The sequence below is a fragment of the Aphelocoma coerulescens genome, unplaced genomic scaffold (assembly GCF_041296385.1).
Source record: "Aphelocoma coerulescens isolate FSJ_1873_10779 unplaced genomic scaffold, UR_Acoe_1.0 HiC_scaffold_94, whole genome shotgun sequence".
Taxonomy (NCBI): Eukaryota; Metazoa; Chordata; class Aves; order Passeriformes; family Corvidae; genus Aphelocoma; species Aphelocoma coerulescens.
This window is the reverse complement of record NW_027184076.1, coordinates 1,113,838-1,131,542: the sequence shown is the minus strand read 5'-3', so window position 1 is coordinate 1,131,542 and position 17,705 is coordinate 1,113,838. Positions and strand designations below refer to the sequence as shown.

The 17,705-nt window shown below is 41.4% G+C and overlaps 1 long non-coding RNA gene across 1 annotated transcript; it reads left to right on the top strand.

Moving 5' to 3' along the window:
* The first annotated feature begins 430 nt into the window (after nucleotides 1–430).
* LOC138102618 (uncharacterized) lies at nucleotides 431–15,414 on the top strand. Its single transcript, XR_011147461.1, has 4 exons — nucleotides 431–652; nucleotides 5,602–5,678; nucleotides 7,299–7,434; nucleotides 14,557–15,414. It is a non-coding gene; the product is annotated as an uncharacterized lncRNA (long non-coding RNA).
* Nucleotides 15,415–17,705: the final 2,291 nt, after the last annotated feature.

Here is a 17,705-nt window from a genome sequence, read left to right as displayed (position 1 = left end):
CTAAATTTGGCCAAACTGGAACAAACACTTCTTTTGTTGTTGTTACAAGTGTAAAATGAAGAATGTGGGAAGAGGAAGTAAAGAAGCGAGGTTTTCCATACGTCTGTGTCCTGTTCCTGAAGGAACTGGATAAGAGATGAACCTTGTGTTTCCCTGGGAGTAATCATTAATGGAATGTTTCTTCTCTGCCTTACTTTCTGCTGTTGCAACATTTTAGGGAGCTGAATCCATGTGAGAGCTGGATCTTCTAGCCACATCTGAGTTTACAAATTCCTGGGTAACGGGAAGAAAAGGGACAAACACAAACACATGAGAGGAGACTCCACAGTGCCACTGAACAGCCCAGACTCCTGCTCTCCTGCAGGCTGGGCACTGCCCACGCCTTGGGAATTTGTATTGGTATTAATATGTCAATGCCAAAGGTCTCTGAGGAGACATGGAACAGCAACGAGAGGTTCACTGTCACTGTCAGCCCTTTGCATGACAATACCTACAAAGAGATAAATTTTCCTCGTTCCAAGACCTGAATCCTGTCTGAGGCAGGTCTGGGAGGCCAAGCAGGATTTCACCCCTCTGTGGTCCCTCTGCCCTGCTCCTCCCCACGTCTCTGCTGCAGCTTTCCCTGGCAGCAAACCCCAAACAGGAGCTGCAGGTAAGGATTCATCCTGCTTGGCAGTTCAGGGAAACCATGGAAACCATGCAGGGCAGCTGATAAGTTTTCAGAGGCAGCACTCTGCCTTCTAAAGGGATGTAAATACACACCTTGGTCAGTTCTTCCACCTGCCACGTGCATGGCACACACAAATTTTCTGTGTACATTTCTACAAGGACCTGCAGCAATGCAAGCTCTGTCTGTGTGTTTCGTGGGTGAGGTTTGTTGTGTGTTTTGCAGGAAGACATAAATAGTTTTTAGGCTCCCTTGCTCATCTGGTTTGATATTGTAATGCATACGTATTGTGCTGTTCTGTGCTGGCAGCAGCAGAAACGTGTGGAGTTACACAGTGTTTCATGTCTGGTTGTTGTGAATCCTCCTCATCTGATCTTCCTTCAGATGGAATATTTATCTCACATAAAGTGCAGCCAGAAAGAACCAAATGACCTCTGACCAACATAACAGTTGATTTCCCCCCCCCCCCCCCCATATCTTAGATGGTTTTCACATTGAAAATGTCATTTTGCATAGCAAACAGGGACAGGTTTGCCAGAGTGACCCAAACAGAAAGCTAAGTGCCAGCTCTGGGATTATGGGTTAAGCACTGCGGCCCCAGAGACCCATTCTTGTGATATTAGAAACCCAAATTATTAGGCAAGATAGATATTGCATAAAAGACTGTAAACTAGAAATTTCTGTAGAAGGCTGAAGCCTGTTGAGTAAACATTGTTTTTCTTGTCTTATGGCCAAATGGTGCAACCAGAGATTTGACATTGAGGAAAGGAGCCTCTGTCACAGGCTTCTCTTCCACTTGTTCATTGTCAGGAGTTGGTGTTTATTTTTATTTGTTTAGGGTTCTTTTTAAAATTTGTTTGAATTTTTTTTAAACTTTTTTTTCTTTTCTGCTTTTCTTGGTGTTCCACGAAGGACTTTCAAGAGCCAGGATAGACTCAGATTTCTGTAAAAAGGCTCTGGGATTTTTGGAAGCAGCTGCAGAGCACGGGGAGGACCATGACAGAGCTGCTATTTGCAGGGATTGGAAGGGGGATCTGAAACAGACCAAAAAGACATGAAGGGGAAACCAAACCAGAAACATTTAACACAGATATATCTTAGTAGTGGGGAGAGGAGTAAAAAGTATCAGCAAGAAAAAGCCCATGGACCTCTGTTCCCTGCAGGTGTGGTGCTCACCTTGGTCTGCTCAGAGGAGGGATGGCTCTACCACAACTCTTTGTCATGTGAAATCCTGTGGTTCTTGTGCATTCTGCTTCAAATATAGTCATGTTTTTTCATTAATCTGCTTCATATGCAAAATGACATTTTTTAAGGAATTTTTATTTGCTCCCTCCGTTGCTACAGCCACCCAAAGCAGAAAAACTGAGATTTAGGTTTCTCTGACTTGACTTCTCTCTTTCATTTTTTTTTTCCTTCACCTAAGTGGTGTGATCCTACTGAAAGCCAAGAATTTTTAGGGACTGCATTGTGGTAAATTTATATTCAGTTTTGAGATAATGAATAACCTTGTGAGGAAGAGAGCATAAACCATTTTAGGTAGATAGTAGTACTTGGACCTTGCTCTAGGGACATGAAAGAGCAAAGAAATAAACATGTGTTTATTGTTTTTTAGAAAGAGAAATTATGATCTCCATTATAAAAAGTACTCTGTCAAATATAACAGTTCCCAGGTTCCTTAAATTTAATTAAGTTATTCATTACAGTAAATATAGCTATGATACCTTATGATAAGAGGAAGAAACAAGTATTTTTAAAGTAAATTAATACTGATCAAGTCTATAATAAATAAGTTTATTTTTAATTCATTGATAATCAGAGCACAATTATATCATTCCTACTATTATATATCTTGTTTGTTAGCCTGGACAGACATAGGAGCTGCCAGCTACTGTGTTCCAGGATGCTTGGGCAGAATACTACTCAAGAGAACTGCCAAATAAACCAGCTTGTGAGTTTAGGGGCTCTCCAATGTGGGTCTCTTTCAGTAGACATTAAAGACTGTGAAAAAAAAAACCCAAACAAAAAAACCTCAGCATTTGCATTTCAGTGTGAGAACACTTTGGATTACATTTGCAACCCCTTATATTAAATCTTACAACCTCAGAGAAGGAGAATTGCAGTAAGAAGACAAATGCTGGTCTATTAAGCCAAGACTAAGTTGACTTTTTTTTAAAATAAGATGTTGAAAGGACTCCCAAGCAAAGTACTTGGAGAAACTGTCAGCTTTGACCACACCAGCTGTAAATGCCCCTGTTTAAAATCCTGTCTCTGTACACAAGGAAAACCTCATTTTCTCTCCTCTGTGCTCTTTCCTCATCCACTGCCTTCTCAGGTGAAGGAAAATTTATGAGAGAGGCCTAGGCCTCTCATAAAGCACCAAAATGTATCAATATTTTGCTGGGTCCAGTAGTTTCACAGTGATTCTCCAGAAAACTTGTGTGGACATGCTGGAGCCTTCCATGTGTAAGGACATGTGGACAGAGAAAGCAGGCGTGAGAAGAGCAAAACATTTTCCTTTGTGACAACAGAAATATGTTAAAGACTTTTTATTCCACTCCCTTCAAGATCCAAAGGCTGGTAACAGCCAGAGCCACTCTCACAGAGGAGACAGCCCAGCTGTGAGTGGGGAAGAGCTGCCAGTGTCATTGTTGTTTGTGCTGCTGAGAAATGGGCTTTCCCGAGAAATCGGGCGGAGGGTTTTGTTTCGATACTTACCAGAACTGGTCATCCTCCTGCCTTGCTCACCACTGTGGTAGATCTGTGCTCATGGCTGTTAAAGAACACACAGACTGTGGTCAGACCTAATTCCTCCCAGCTGGCTCTCCTCCACAGAAGAGCTTTCTGCACTGAGAGAAGCCTCCATTTCCTATCTGAGCAAGTGTGACACATTACACTTTCGGGAAAAGAACGAATCTTCCCCCAGTGCAGAAGTTTCTCTTCTATCCCTCCCCTCATGATCACTGACTTTTCTTTTTGCTACTTGAAAACAGTTTTCTTGTATCAAGTCTGACAGGATTTTGGAGGCTATCTGGAGGAATTAGTTACTTGATGAGTTCACTTTTTTTTCCCATCCCAATTTCTAGAGCCTTTTGCAAGAGATCCCCTTTTTAGGGGATCTTCAGCATCCATTTCAGTTCCCAGACTGAAGCAGGAGGATAAGGCAGACACAGCTTCCTCTCACCCTGGGCACTTTAGAGTTCTGCTCAGCTCGGGGGACGTTTCCTCTAGGAAATTCTTGAAGTGAAGCTCTCTCTTTTATCAGTCTCTTGCTGTAAAATGTGCACGTGAGGATTATTTTTATCATCTCACAAACATGTAACTAAAAATACAAATAGTTTCTGTTAGAACTGTTGAATGCAGTATCTGACAGACTGAGGCTGATGAGGCTGCTGCAGCTCCCTGTCTCCAGGTCCAACCTGTGGTGAGGCTGAAGGTGTACCCCCAACGATTTATTTTTCTTTTAAATTTTGTATGTTCAAAATAATTTCTTGACTAATTCAAAACTTGAAAAATATGATGGTGGTATGTATTTGCTTGACTCCTGAATTACAAAAAGAGGAAGAATAGAAAGCCAATGTAAAGTGACGATGAGAGCAGGATGGAGACTGAGGCACAGTGAGGCTTGAGACAAAAGGTGAATGTGTAGTAATTAATAACAAGAGTTTCTGAGGATGTTTGTTATGATGGAGAATTTAAAAGCATCTTCATTAACTAATGAGCTATTTCTCCAGCCTGGCTGGCCCCAGTTTTCAGTCTGTAACAACTCTCCTTTCCTGCACAAGGTGTTTTTGAGGGCTGCTCACAGCAGTGTGAAATGCAGTGCCTGCACATTTAACATTGTCCCTGTCTCTGCGCCGTGTAAGCGCAGTTGTTTCATTTATGCCTATCTGAATGCCAAGCCAGTTTTATTAGCTACCTGATTAGGTTCTCATTAAGAACAAAGCCTGTGTTTTTATATCAAAAATGTAATGTGTTCTCGCAGCAATGCCATCCTATTAGCCAGGCTGCATTTCTTCCATGGATGTTTGCAGGCATTCAGCCCAGATCAGTGTTTCTTTTTACTTCCTCAGAAAAGCCCTAATAATTTTGGCAGTTCAGATCAAGCCCTATCAGCCATGAAAATGCCAAGGGATAGATTGCAGCATTCTTTTTCTGAGAGCAATCTCCTTTCACCCAGATAAAAAAAATTAGTGTGTTAAGGAGCTACATGAAACCTGTGGTTTTCAAAAGGTTGCCATTAAAAATTGTGCTTGTCATTTCATGCTGAATACCTTGTGCAGTGTACAGAGGCAGAGCTCATCAAAATAAGAATTTCTGAAATGGTAAATAGTGACCTTTGGTTTTTTTCCCCAAAAATATCATGAAAGAACCAACCTTCAGTGTACAAAGTTTCACCACGGTCAGTTGTGGTTGTGCATGTGAGAAGGCAATGCAGTTAATCAATCCTTGAGCCATTCACTTGCTAGAAATAGGAAAACTGAGAAAGAAAAGCCATTGTGGTGAACTAAATGACTTGTTTATGGAAGAATAAAAAAAAATATTTTAAGTATTTCTTGAAAGATGCTTGGTTACTGTTTATTTACATGAGGTTTTCAGATGTGGTCACTGTGGGGTGTTCACAGAGTCAGAGCCAGCACTAGACTCACACTGCGCTTTTGAATGAGGGTGCTGAAATGGCAATTTAAAAAGAGAGTCACCCTTACATTGTGAGCCTTCTAATTAATTTGCTCTGCTCACATGTAATAATAGAAAGCGTTTTTAGTGTGCAAATAACTCTGGAAGTTAAAAAAAATTAGGACTTGTAAGAGAAGATTTCATTTTACACTTATAAGTTGTAGAGCAAATAATGTATTACACAAGCTGAAGGGACAAAAAAGCTGAAGGAAATGGTGCCACACTGATTGGATCTTTATTTTTCCTTTATTCATCTCTAGAAGCTGTATAGAAGGAAAAGAATGTCCCGGGAGGAAAAAAATATGCATGCCTGTGGTTAAAACAAACTAATTGGAAGGTAAAAATCCTAACTGAAATTGCATCTTTGTGCCAAAAAGAAAATCTCTACATGCTGTGAGATCTGCGGGTAAAAATACCTTACACTTGAAAACGTATGAGCTCAATCCTGAGCGGGACGGCTGAAGTCAGGTATGCCTCTTGCTGGTTTCAGCAAGGTTAGAAATAAATTGGTGAGGACAAACACAAGCCTCTCGTTGTTCTGAAGTTCCTCCAAAATCCCAGTGATCAGGGGAAGAAAGTTTTAAGAACTGAGAAACAAACGTTTTAAGACTTGGCCAATATAATTGATATGTGCTGTATGAAATGCTCTTTGTATCAATGAAGAGTTCGTCTTCTGCTTACCTCATTTTGGTTTTAATTTTGACTCTTATTGGGGTGAAGGTAGTAGCTATGTCCAAAGGAATACATTGAATAGGAGGTGAAATCTGTCCTTGTCAATTCAAGTTGTTGACATGAAAAAAAATAAATCACAGTTTATTCTGCTTCAGAAAATGACACTGAAAAAAAGGGAGTGTCCCCAGCCAGCACCTGAGAAAGCTGCTGTCAGTGGGGGGGAGTTTCTTAAGTAAATCATGATAATTAATCCTTCAAGAAAATACACAGAGTGAGCTCTATAAAGAGGAACCACATAAATGTCAATGCTTTATTTTCACGTGAAACACCATTCTTAGTGTAAACTGATTCTCTGATGTGTTCATTGAGACTGTGGTAGCAATGAGGATCAAGTTATCAGACCAGGTTCATGCTCAGAGCTGTCTAGCAGCAGTGCAGAAGTCACCTGACCATGGTGTCACCCTAAACTCTTGTCTGCTCCACTTCCTCAAAGAGGTACATCAGTAACCCAGTTCTACTGGCAAAAAGAGCTGGCAGAAGACAAAATCCAAAGTCATGATTTCAGGCTGTCATGGAAAATCACCCTTTAAATTTTTATGCACAATCATTGTTGATGGAGGCTTAGGTGAATCCCGTCAGAGCAGAGGAAAAGTGTTATGTGGATGATCTGGCTGCCACAGGGTGTTGTTTGAGAAGGCTGAACACGTTCAGTGAGCCCAGAGGGGAGAAACAACAGCCCACTGTTCAGGAAAGGGCTGTGAGGGCAGTGGGTGGACTGCCAGCTCCTCTGGGTGCAGAGGATGCTGCGACCAGCTCCAGTGTGACCTTGTTCTGCTTCTGGTGTCACAGTGACCTAGTGGCACACCTGATGCCAACTTTAGAGTCTCCTCCACCTCCACCTAAATTCAGAAAACAGAAAAAAATATTGTCTCCCATAAAGCTTTTTCCTCCCTTTCTTTCCCTTCCCTGTAATTTCACTTTCAGCCATTCACAGTCTGGTCTTAAAGGACTTTCTTTTATAGTTTTATTGGATTTCCATATAAATCAGTGGCAAATTAATGCCTGCAGCACAGTATTAAATGCCAGGCAACATTGATTTTGAGGAGAGGGATAAATCCCTCTGTTGGTGGTCAGATCAGTTGCATCATGGTGGTTGTGATAGTTCTCAATTTTTGTCCTGTTATGCCCTTGGAGTTCCCAAAGCTGCAGTCAGACGTAATCCACTGTGCATGCACCCATGAACTGAAGCATTAACCTGTTTTTCTCTCTTTTTCTGCATTTACAGGGGAGTTTGTGCTGAATTCTGGTCAAATTAGCCCAAATAGGTTGCACACAGGTGGTTGTTCTGCAGCTCCTTGTCCTCTTCCTACACCACAACTACTGTGAATAAACCTTTCCTTTGTGGACCATGAACGTACACAGTAAGGACTCAATTTCACATTCAAAATCCTACTTTGGGGGGGAGGGAGGCAAAAAAGAAAAAAATGTAAAAAATCAGCCATTATTTGGATTTTCTTAGCTAGAGAGTTTTTATTTTGTAAATGCTCAAAACACATGAAGTCATCAGCCATTTCTGAGTGTGTAGGTAGAAATACACTTGCAGATGTTGTCCTGCTAAAAGTGACAAATTAAACACTCCATTTGGGTATGTAGTAGAAAGGTACCTTAGAGGGAGCAACTTGACAGCTCCTGTTTTTCCACAGGCTGGAGAGGTAAGGCTCAAGCACCTCCAATCTGGGCATCACTCTCTGGAACAAGGTTTCATTTTTTCCAGTGCAGCATGACACAGTGTGTAATTAGTCCTCATTACTGTATGAAATGACATGAGCAGACGAAGCCCTGTAGGGGAAAAGGTGAGCCCTGGAAGTGTTTAAATCACCATTTCACATGAAGGAAATGGATGCAGAGCAGTATTGACACAGAGAACTTCTTGACATAATGGCTTTGAAGTGATGCAGTGTGCCACTATCTCACTTCCCCAGTGAGAGCCACTAAACCCTGTCCCATTCATCAAACTTCACTGCAAAATTCGTATTAGTATGTCTGACAATGCAATCCCTAGGCCATCAAAATGCAATAAAATCCCTCAGGTTGGTTTTGAGCTTGATGGCATCACTGTGAGGTCATCTCTGGTATCACCCTTCTGTGCCCTTCTCACAAAACATGGACTTGTGGCCCTTGGGACTAATTATTGCTTTTGTTAATGTTTGCAAAAATTTCTCTATGGACAAAAAGGTTCAAACATAGAATACAAGAACCAGCTTGGAATAAAAGAGCCATGCACTGAAATAAATGGCAGATTTATAACACCCACTGACATAGTTTTTTTAACTGAGCACTTGATTAGTCAGTTTTATTCCTTCAGTTGTGTACTAGTTTGAAGACAAACCAGTGAGAGGCACCAAGTCAGAATAACAATTTAATGGAAATTAAAGAAAAGGAAAAGAAAGTAAAAGAAAACACTGGCAGAGTCAAGATACAACCTGAGTCCCTGTTAGGCAGGGTGGTGGTAGCAGTCTGGTGGAATGGTGGCTGCAGTCCTCTGAAGTGGTGATCCTGTGGTTGAAGGGGTCTGCTCTTCCTCAGAAAGTCCAGCGGTGGCTGTGTAGCTCCTGTCCTCTGGAAATCCAGTGGAGCCAGTATCTTTGGTGCTCAGAGTCCCAGATTATATCCACGATGGGATGCTTGGTTCTTCCCTCTGGGTGGAGCATCTCACAATGGGGTAATGAGTCATGAGGCCAAGTGTTGATTAGGCTCGTTAACAGAAGATAGTCTGGAGGGAGTTATCTCTGAGTCATGCAGCAGGACAATGATGGGCCATTAAAAGCAAGATAGTCTGGGGGGAGGAGGCAAGGAAACACTTCCCCACCTGATTTCCACAGCTCATGAGGATGGTAATAGAATACACCTCAACCCAGGACAAGTTGTTATGTGGAATTAGAATAGAATAGGATTCATGCCAAAGCATAAATTGGTCAGTTACCATGTTTTGTGTGACAGAAAGATAAATTCTCTTTTTTGAAGAACAGTGGATATCTACACAACACACATTTCTACAGGGTGTGCTGTATCAATACACAGTCTGCTTTCTGCTCAAATGGAAGTAACTTAAGCCAGTAGATTAATTTTCCTTGGACTCATTCAGATGAGGCTGCATTTGTACTGTTGTATTTCTCACTTCTGGGTGAGGATCATGGTTTGGCAATTCAGGGAGTGCACTCTGAAAAAGATGCTTTGAAATTAAGACAAATTAAGTTGAACAGTGTTGTTTAAGACTAAGACCAAAACCAGCCACAAGTCTTTATTAAATATCAGTTGCTTGAAATTGGCACAAATGTGCTTGCTCAGCCTTTCTGCAAGCTGAATAAGGGAATTGTCCTAGAAGGCTTCCTCCTTTCAGAGCTACATAGCTACAACTCACTCTTCTGAAAGCTGCTGTAATCAAGGATTTAAACCAAAACTCTGCCTCTGAGGAGACCCTAGGAGAGCATCCTGCTTGTCATCTCCATCTTCTGAGACAGTGACAGGCCTTCCCAGCACTCCTGGGATTACTTTGTGTAATGTCTCCATGTCAGTCTCCAGTCCCAGACCCACAGGACTGCCAGGTCCCATCACTGTGGGACACTCCTGGGGTTTGGTGTCATCATCAGGGAAGCCACATTCCTGTGTCCAGAGACCACTTTGTGACGCCAGTGGAGACGATCCACAGATTTTCCACAGAAACATTTTTCCAGCACAAACAGCATTATTGCAAAAATAACAGATGGAATCTGGAAACAAAAGAGCCCATTTTAGGAAGTGAGAGGAGCAAGGCTTTAGGGAGGTGAGCCTGCAACAGGAACTCGTCCATCACAAACTCACCAGACTGCCAGTGGGCTTTCAGGTTTTTAAGCATTTTGCACTCATTCCTTCCAAAAGTAGCAGCATTTTTGTCATCTACCAGATGTATCCCGTTCTGCTCTGAGTGTTCTGATTTTGCTTTACTCTGCTCTCCTGCATTTCTGACTGCAGACATAGCACACAGTGGTGCAGTAAGCACACACACCTCGGGTTTCTGCACGTCTGCCAGGAGGTCACTGCTCTGCCCCTTGACACATTTTCATCAGTGACCTTGTTCCTCCTCATCAGGAGTGCAACATCATTGTGACACACTCATCAAAAATATTCCCATTCTTCCCAAACAGACTCCTGAAAGTAGTGTTCTTCCAGAGCTGACTTTTCATGTCTTACCCCAAAACCATAGTCAGGACTTGAGGAGATATGTTGGGAGGCACCAGAGTCAATATTTTCACCTTCACCAAGCATTTGCTATCCTCTCTGTGTGATGTCATTTGGAATAGTTAGCTTAAAATGAAACATTGTTTCTTTAATTTTTAATAGAGTTGCCTTCTATAATTTCTTTTTACATGATGCCATTTTGTCACATGGCACAGTGTCACCTTATTTGAAGAATGTATTTTTTAGCACATTACGCTCTTGACAGGCTCAAAATCTCAAAGGATATGGGGGATATTTGTTGAGTACTACTCACTCCGACTGTTAACTTGTAGAAATAAGGTCAGCTCCTGAACACTCTGGTTAAAGAATATTGTTTGAAAACTTTTTTGACTCTGTGCTTCACCTGTCTTGTTTTAGTTTCTCTTTCCTTCTAATCATGGAATATATCTCACATATTTGGAGGTCCTGTGAGGATGGAAAACTGGAAGTGCTACTATTTTTTCCTGCACATCTTTAGCTACTATGATTAGATTCAGTCTTTCTGTGACAGAATTTTTCTGAATTTTATGAAAAATGCTTCCCAAATTATTTAGAGAGCTTTGTATTACATCTTTATTTGCTTCCTAAACTTTCTGCTAACATGTGCAGGACTCTGTATATATGTATGTATCTATGCATACAGCACAGGTCATCAACAAACAGGGCTGCTTACAATATTCCCATGGAAAAAGTTTCAGAAAAACTTTTAAAAAAAGACTTTAAAAACTGACCACAAAGATTTGTCTCCTGAGTCTCAAATGAAGGGAATTTTGATAGAGTAAAGGGTTTCCCCTGCACACACACACAGACACACACACACTGCCCTGCATATTTCAAGGCATGAACTTCCATTTTCTGAAATTCCTGGGTGTGCTGACTCCTGATTGTTTCTTTGGAAAAGGGTTTGCTGTAAAAAACACCGGGCAGTGCTCGTTTGGACATGGATGGGCAGGATATCCAGCTTTCAGACATGCACCAAATGTTGTGGAAAAAAACCAGTGAGGGATTGCAACCCTGTCATATGGATGTGGAGTCTCACAGAAACAGGCTGAAAAGTTTCCATAAAAGTGTTCTGGATGTATGTAAGTGTACCCTACAAACAAGCAGGTACTTTTACACAGGGCTCAGTTAAAGCTTTTTCTTTCCCAGTGCCACCAGTTCCCCCTGTGCCCCTTTTCCCTCTCCTGTGCAAGGTGGCACTTATGATACAGAAAACAAACACTGTGATGCATCAGAGGGCTTGGAAGATTTTTTTTTAATTGTTGGGTTTTTTTTGTTTGTTTTGCTTTGTCTTGTTTCATTTGTTTGTGTGGATTTTGGTTGGCTGGTTGGTTGGTTGGTTGGTTGGTTGGTCAGGGTTTTTTTCTTTTTTCCCTTTCCTTCTTTCCTTGAAACATCTGTGGCAACTTAATTCAGTTACCTGTGCACAAGGTTGCTATTACCTTCTGGCTTTTCACCTTGCAGTTCTATTTTACAATTTTTATTGGTGTATATTCAGTCTAAATTTCACTCTGATGTTCTGGAACCTCAGGGACAAAGCTTGCTCCATGGCAGTGCGTAGATATATGATGGTTAAACGAGGCACAAAGCAAAAGTTGACACTTCCCCATCCTGCATGTGCACAAAGGACATGAATTATATCTGCTCAGGGAGTCATTACAGGGAGGTTTCAGACATTTATAGGTTTCAGCTATGAATTACCAGACACAATTTGCATAGGTTTCTCAGCTAAACATATTCTAAAGTATTCTTTTTTTGGCTTGCTGACCTTTAAACACATTTTTCAAAGGCAGGGGAAGCGTTGACACAGTTATTTTGCTCCTATGAATGCACCAAATTACTCATTTGCCATGACTGCACATACTGATGGGGTCTTTGGGCTCCCAGTGTGTTCACACAGCCAAACAGCCACTGGGACTACACCAACCTGAGCATCCTTTCCCACAAAAATTGTAGGTGTATTTGTGAGACCTCAGCACAAAATTTGAATCTCATTTTTGGGAAAGCAAACCCAGCATGCCACATCTCCCCTCTTAGTGTTGCCCAGCCTGGGCTGGCTCCTGTGGCAACCTCAGGTATCCCATACTTATCTTACATCTGTGGGGAGGAATCTGCTGCCTCCTCACCCCATGTTAGGGAGGGACACTGTGGATCCCAGCAGATCCTTGGTGTCCCAGCTCCAGCCCAGATCATGCAGCATGATGGAGATGTTTAGAGGCCATCCTGGATCTTTCCCAGACATTGCATAAACAATAGTAAACAACAGTAAAACCCCATCTTTTCGCTTGATTTCATGCATTTCACACATCATCTCCACTGTGCAACACGTATTTGATGGCTTTCCCATAGTGAGAAAACAGCCTTAATGTAATTTCTTTCATGAAAGGCAGAGGATTACTTTTATTCTGGAAAAGAGGTGCAATAATTTAATGTTTTATTTTTCATCAGTAATTTCGCAACACTGTTTTTTACAGCATCTCTCTGCTGGGGGTGTCTGTTTTTTACTTAAAATGGTGATTTTGTTAGTGGTTTGTGTTTGCACACTTTGTTGGTTGTTAATGATCACCATATCCGGAGAAAACAAACATTCTCCTTTATCTGTAGGTTCAGAAATCAAGAGAGATAAAAGTGACACAAGCAGTAACACAAGATATAGCTGTTCAGAATATATGGCATGTTTTTCACATGTCGGGCTGCTTGTAAATAGCCACTTGACCTGTGTTCTTGGAGATCTCATAGTTTATATTTTTTGAAGAAAAAATAAGAAGACATCACCTGGTGTGGCTTAACAACCATCCGATGGAAGGGGCTGCACCTGCAAGGACAGGGACATTCAGGATAATACGGTCTAGGAGATGTGCTCTGTCTTTAAATCCAGTGGGTTTTTGCACACTACAGGCATCAGACACATTCTAAGCAAACTTTAAGAAAAAAGCTGGGATACCATTCTGCTGGGAAAGTAAAGGTCATGTTCAGTCCCAAGTTTTGTGTGAGATATTTCCCACATTTTGAATTAAATGCCATTCACTTGCTTGTGTATTTATGAAATTATTTGTATTTTGCTAGAGGTTTTTTTCCCAGCAATTGAGTAGGAAAGGTTATCTACGTGCCTTGTGCTATTCCTGGAAGACCAAATGTGCTCAATTTAACGCAAAATTGCACTGCAGAAGTTCCTGCACTTTGCAGTTTTTCTAGGAGTCACAGAAGTTTTTCTGTCATGGACATCTCCCAGTTCTGCCTCCCTTTGGCCCTGTCTCCTCCTGGGCCCCAGCAGAGCTTTCCCACCTGCCCTCAGACTCCAGACAAACCTCCCAGGTCAGATCTGTCCACACTTGGGGATGATTGCTTTGCAGTTTTGAAATCCTGTGCTCTGAGTAGCTGCTTTAGGTCAGTTTGTTTGTTTGGAAATGGCTGGAGAGCAGCACTTCAATACATTGAAAAGCCCAAACCCAAGTTCACAGCAGTTTTAATTTCAGAGCAGTTAAATTCTTGGAAACATTTAATGTTAATTATTATTTGCAATGTATGCTTGATCAGTCAAAGACTAGTTGCCCTGTTTTGCTCCCAGATTGGAAATTTTGCCTCTCTTGAAACTATTGTATAATAAATAAAACATTACATGTGTCAGTAATGGAAAAAAAACCCCCACATTTCTGCCTAAATATTTTCCGACTTGATTTTTTCTTTTTTTTTACTTGAGACCAGCTATTCCCACATATTTATGGAAGAAAAAAATAAACAACAAATATTTAAAAAATATTTCCTAGCTGAGTAAAATCCACCGCACATGGCAAAACTGGAAAGGCTCTAGGATTTGAATGGTAAACATTGCTTGTTCAGTATTTAGCCATTTTTGCTATTCTAAGAAGGGCATATGAGATCTGCTATTTATTTATAATTACAGACGTGATGCAGAAAACATCAGAGCAGTACATTTATTGGATGGCTTTCAACAAATTATGTAATTGTTGGTTCTCTTTAATTCTGAAAATTACAAAGTGTCTGCTTTCCTAGTGCACTCATTACATGTACAAAGGGGTGCATCAGGCTTGAGAGTCAAGGACCTCAATCTTGCTAAATATAATAACAAAAGACAAGTCTTGAAAATACAATTTTTATTCAATTTCACCAAGAGTTTCAACATCTCAATTTGTAACAACTCTGTAGGCCAGTCTTTCTCCATACCGAATTTTGCAAACTTTTCAATTTCTCTTGTCAATGGATGTTTCAGATATCCCAGGGATAAAGAAAATGTTGTCTTTGTTTGCCTTTTTGTCTTCTAACAGATGTCTCACCTGGGGACCTTGGCTGGTGGCAGGTGCAGTTATACCTGCACAAGGTGGGGACAGCTCAGTCCTGCTGAAGACAGGTTTTGATTTCTGCAGCTGAAGGCAGTATTTGCACTTTAGTCAACTTTAAGCAGGGAGAAGGATTCAATGCTGATAAAAATTTTCAGTATTGCTCTAGAATGATGAGGAGTGAGAGCAATAAAAACATTGACACCAAGTTTAGGCAAATTGCACAGCAAAATATAAAAAATGCCATGGCCAACTATATCCATGAAGTTCCTTGTAAAATTGTTTGAAGGGGTTTATCCACTGCAGCACTAAGACACCTATTCCAGGTCTTTTTCAACCATCTGTCACTCTGATTTATATGCTCAAATCCTTTATGTCTTGCATGAAAATAAGGCTTCTGTTGCATCCTCAGTGCTCATGTCCTTCTCAGCCTCCCGACCACCAGGGCTTGGGATAAAATTTGCCCCTCACAGGTTTTCTTGTCCCATGGTCAGTCTGTGAGATTTGCACCTCTTGCACTCAGGTTGTGATATGAGTCATTTCCCCATATTGTCAGGGAAACACTGAGCTTGTGAATGCAATAGAAGTCTGGTCTGTAACAAGTAGATATCTAGGAGAACTGGTGCATTAAAGTACAGGCTGCATGACTCAAACCCTGGTGCGCAAGCTGCCCCAGATGCTCGCTGGGAGAGCTCAGCCTGCACTCCTCCTGCTTTCACATTTTTTACTGTTGTAAAATGGATATTTTAGAGATCCCAGTTGCTTAATCTTATGCATAAACTTCTTTAATCTTTCTTTTCTTTTTCTTTATGCTTAACACAACATCACTGGCATATAATCTGTATCACAAAGACTACACAGGATCACAGCTGCTCCTTTCAGGTGTGCCAGCTCCGAGTGAAAGATTAGCAGATTCTGTACACGTTTTAGTTAAGTCAGCACTGTTAGGTGGCTTTGAAATGTGTTTGATGCTGGATTTTCTCTGGCTCAAGGTTTTACCAGCCTCCTGAGGGTGATGGTCTGGTGGTGCTCAGAGGTTCCTGGTCCAAATCACAAAGAAAATTGCAGATATTTCAAAGAGAGAGAAAAATAGTTGGTACACACAGGACAAGGATAATGGTTTGACTTTCGTGATGCATGTGTTAAAGAAATGGTCATTTCCTCCTGCAGGGTTAAAAGAACAGTTTAAAGAAATATGTGGTTTGCTTCTCTGGAGAGATTGGATATTCATCAACCTGTCCAGACATGGCCATGGACTCAAACCCAGTCATTCTGAGCCATAGAAGCCACGCTCATGTCTCCAGCTTGGGGCAAATATGAGTCAGTTTAGCTTAGGTTGCTCCTCTTTTTATCACTTCTCTATCACATGTGCCATGCCATGCAAAGTCTCAGAGGCTAATCCAGCCCACTTTCTCACCACACCTCAGCAATTCCTGGCCCCTTTCCCCCTTCCATTTCCATGCTCAACAAGGCTACACCACCTGCTGTAGGAGTGAGCCATGGGCATCTGTTCTGTGTCACAGTGTCTGGGCTGGAGCTTGATATCATTCCAACAGATGTGTGCCGTGAATGTCAGAGCCACTGGAGCACATGGGGTGTTTCAGAGTCCATGATGTGTGAGAAAGTGTCCTTTTGTCCTGCCCCAGTGACACTGCTCTTCTGCTAGCATTGAGGCAGGTGTTCCTGGGCATGTGGTGGGAGGAGAGAGACCAGAGCAGCCCTTTCATCCCTCCCTGCCTCGTGCCTTGGTTTCCCCTGCAGCACCTGATTTAGCTTTCAGAAAGGGCTTAGGCTTTATAATCATGGTGGAATGATTCTTTCCTGGGAGAAACATTTGAATATTCTAATGAGCCACAATGGACTCCTGCTTGAACTGCCCCGTTGCTGTAATTTTGTTTGTTGCTTAACTCTTCCTGTGTGAAGAATAAAACTTACATCAGTTGATCACTGATGCTGCATACATTTTCCTTTGCCAGTGTATGTTTGCTGCTGTTGTTTGTTGGACCACGTGGCTTCGCTGAGGAATTCTGTGGCTTTTCTTTGGGTGGCTTCTCTTCTTTTCCCCACTGCCTGAAGCAGGTGTCCTTGTTTCACTCAACAGAAAGGCAGTTTTTCCTTAGCAGTATTAATGCTGATTTATTTCCAGCGGGCCAGGAAGGCATTAAGCATTAAGCAGGCCCCTGAAGCATTTCTGCAGGGACTTACAGGACAGTGATTCATTTTCTGCATCTGTCAGCAGCAGGGTCACCTGTGGTTTTGCATTGACTTGCCCTTTCATGGCACTTCTAAACTCATTAAGGGTGATAAGATATGAATATAATTTGCCATGTGGACTTACCATGAATACCACTCTTTCTGGATTTTAAAAAAAAAAGGTAAGCATTTTCTTGCCCCTTTTCAGAAGATTTTGCCTTTCTGTTCTCATTACCTGTGCCCTTTCTGGGAGAATGAAGATTTTTTAAATTCCTTTTTTGTAGATTTCCCTCTTAGTCATATTAAGACCTTTCTTAAACATTTTCAGACATGAAGAAAATCTTGTATGTCCATAAATCCAGTTATTTCATATTACACAGCCATCATAGTCACAGTGCTACTTGGGCAGAGAAAAGCAGCTGAGAGACCATAACATAAAGTTTTTTACTTGAAAGATTCTGCAAGAGTATTCTGATTAATATGACATAATAATCTCATATGGTTTAAATTAAATCTACTGAGCAGTGTTGCTCTGCCAAAAAGGTACCTTTTATCTGTCTATATTCTCCTTTGAGAATAGCTGTACAGGGCTGTAGTGCCTGTTTGCCATCAGACAATTGTTTTAATTATACCCAGTTTTAATTGTATTGGCTTTACAGCTGCATGGCTTTTGTGTTTCTGTTGTAATAGGTGTGGGAATCACCCTCTGCATCAGGCAGACAGACAGATCCTCGTTTCCTTTACCTTGCAGAAGCAGTAAAACATGTAGGCTGGCACAGAAACACAATTCCTCCTCCCACTTCCCTTTGATTACAGAAAAATGGGTGAGGCATAGTTCAGTGCTCTGAGAAATAATTGTAAACAAGCAAATAAAAAGTTATCTATACACATTTATTTTGCTACACTGTGGGAGGAGAGAGAGAGACAGGAAAGGTTATTGCTGC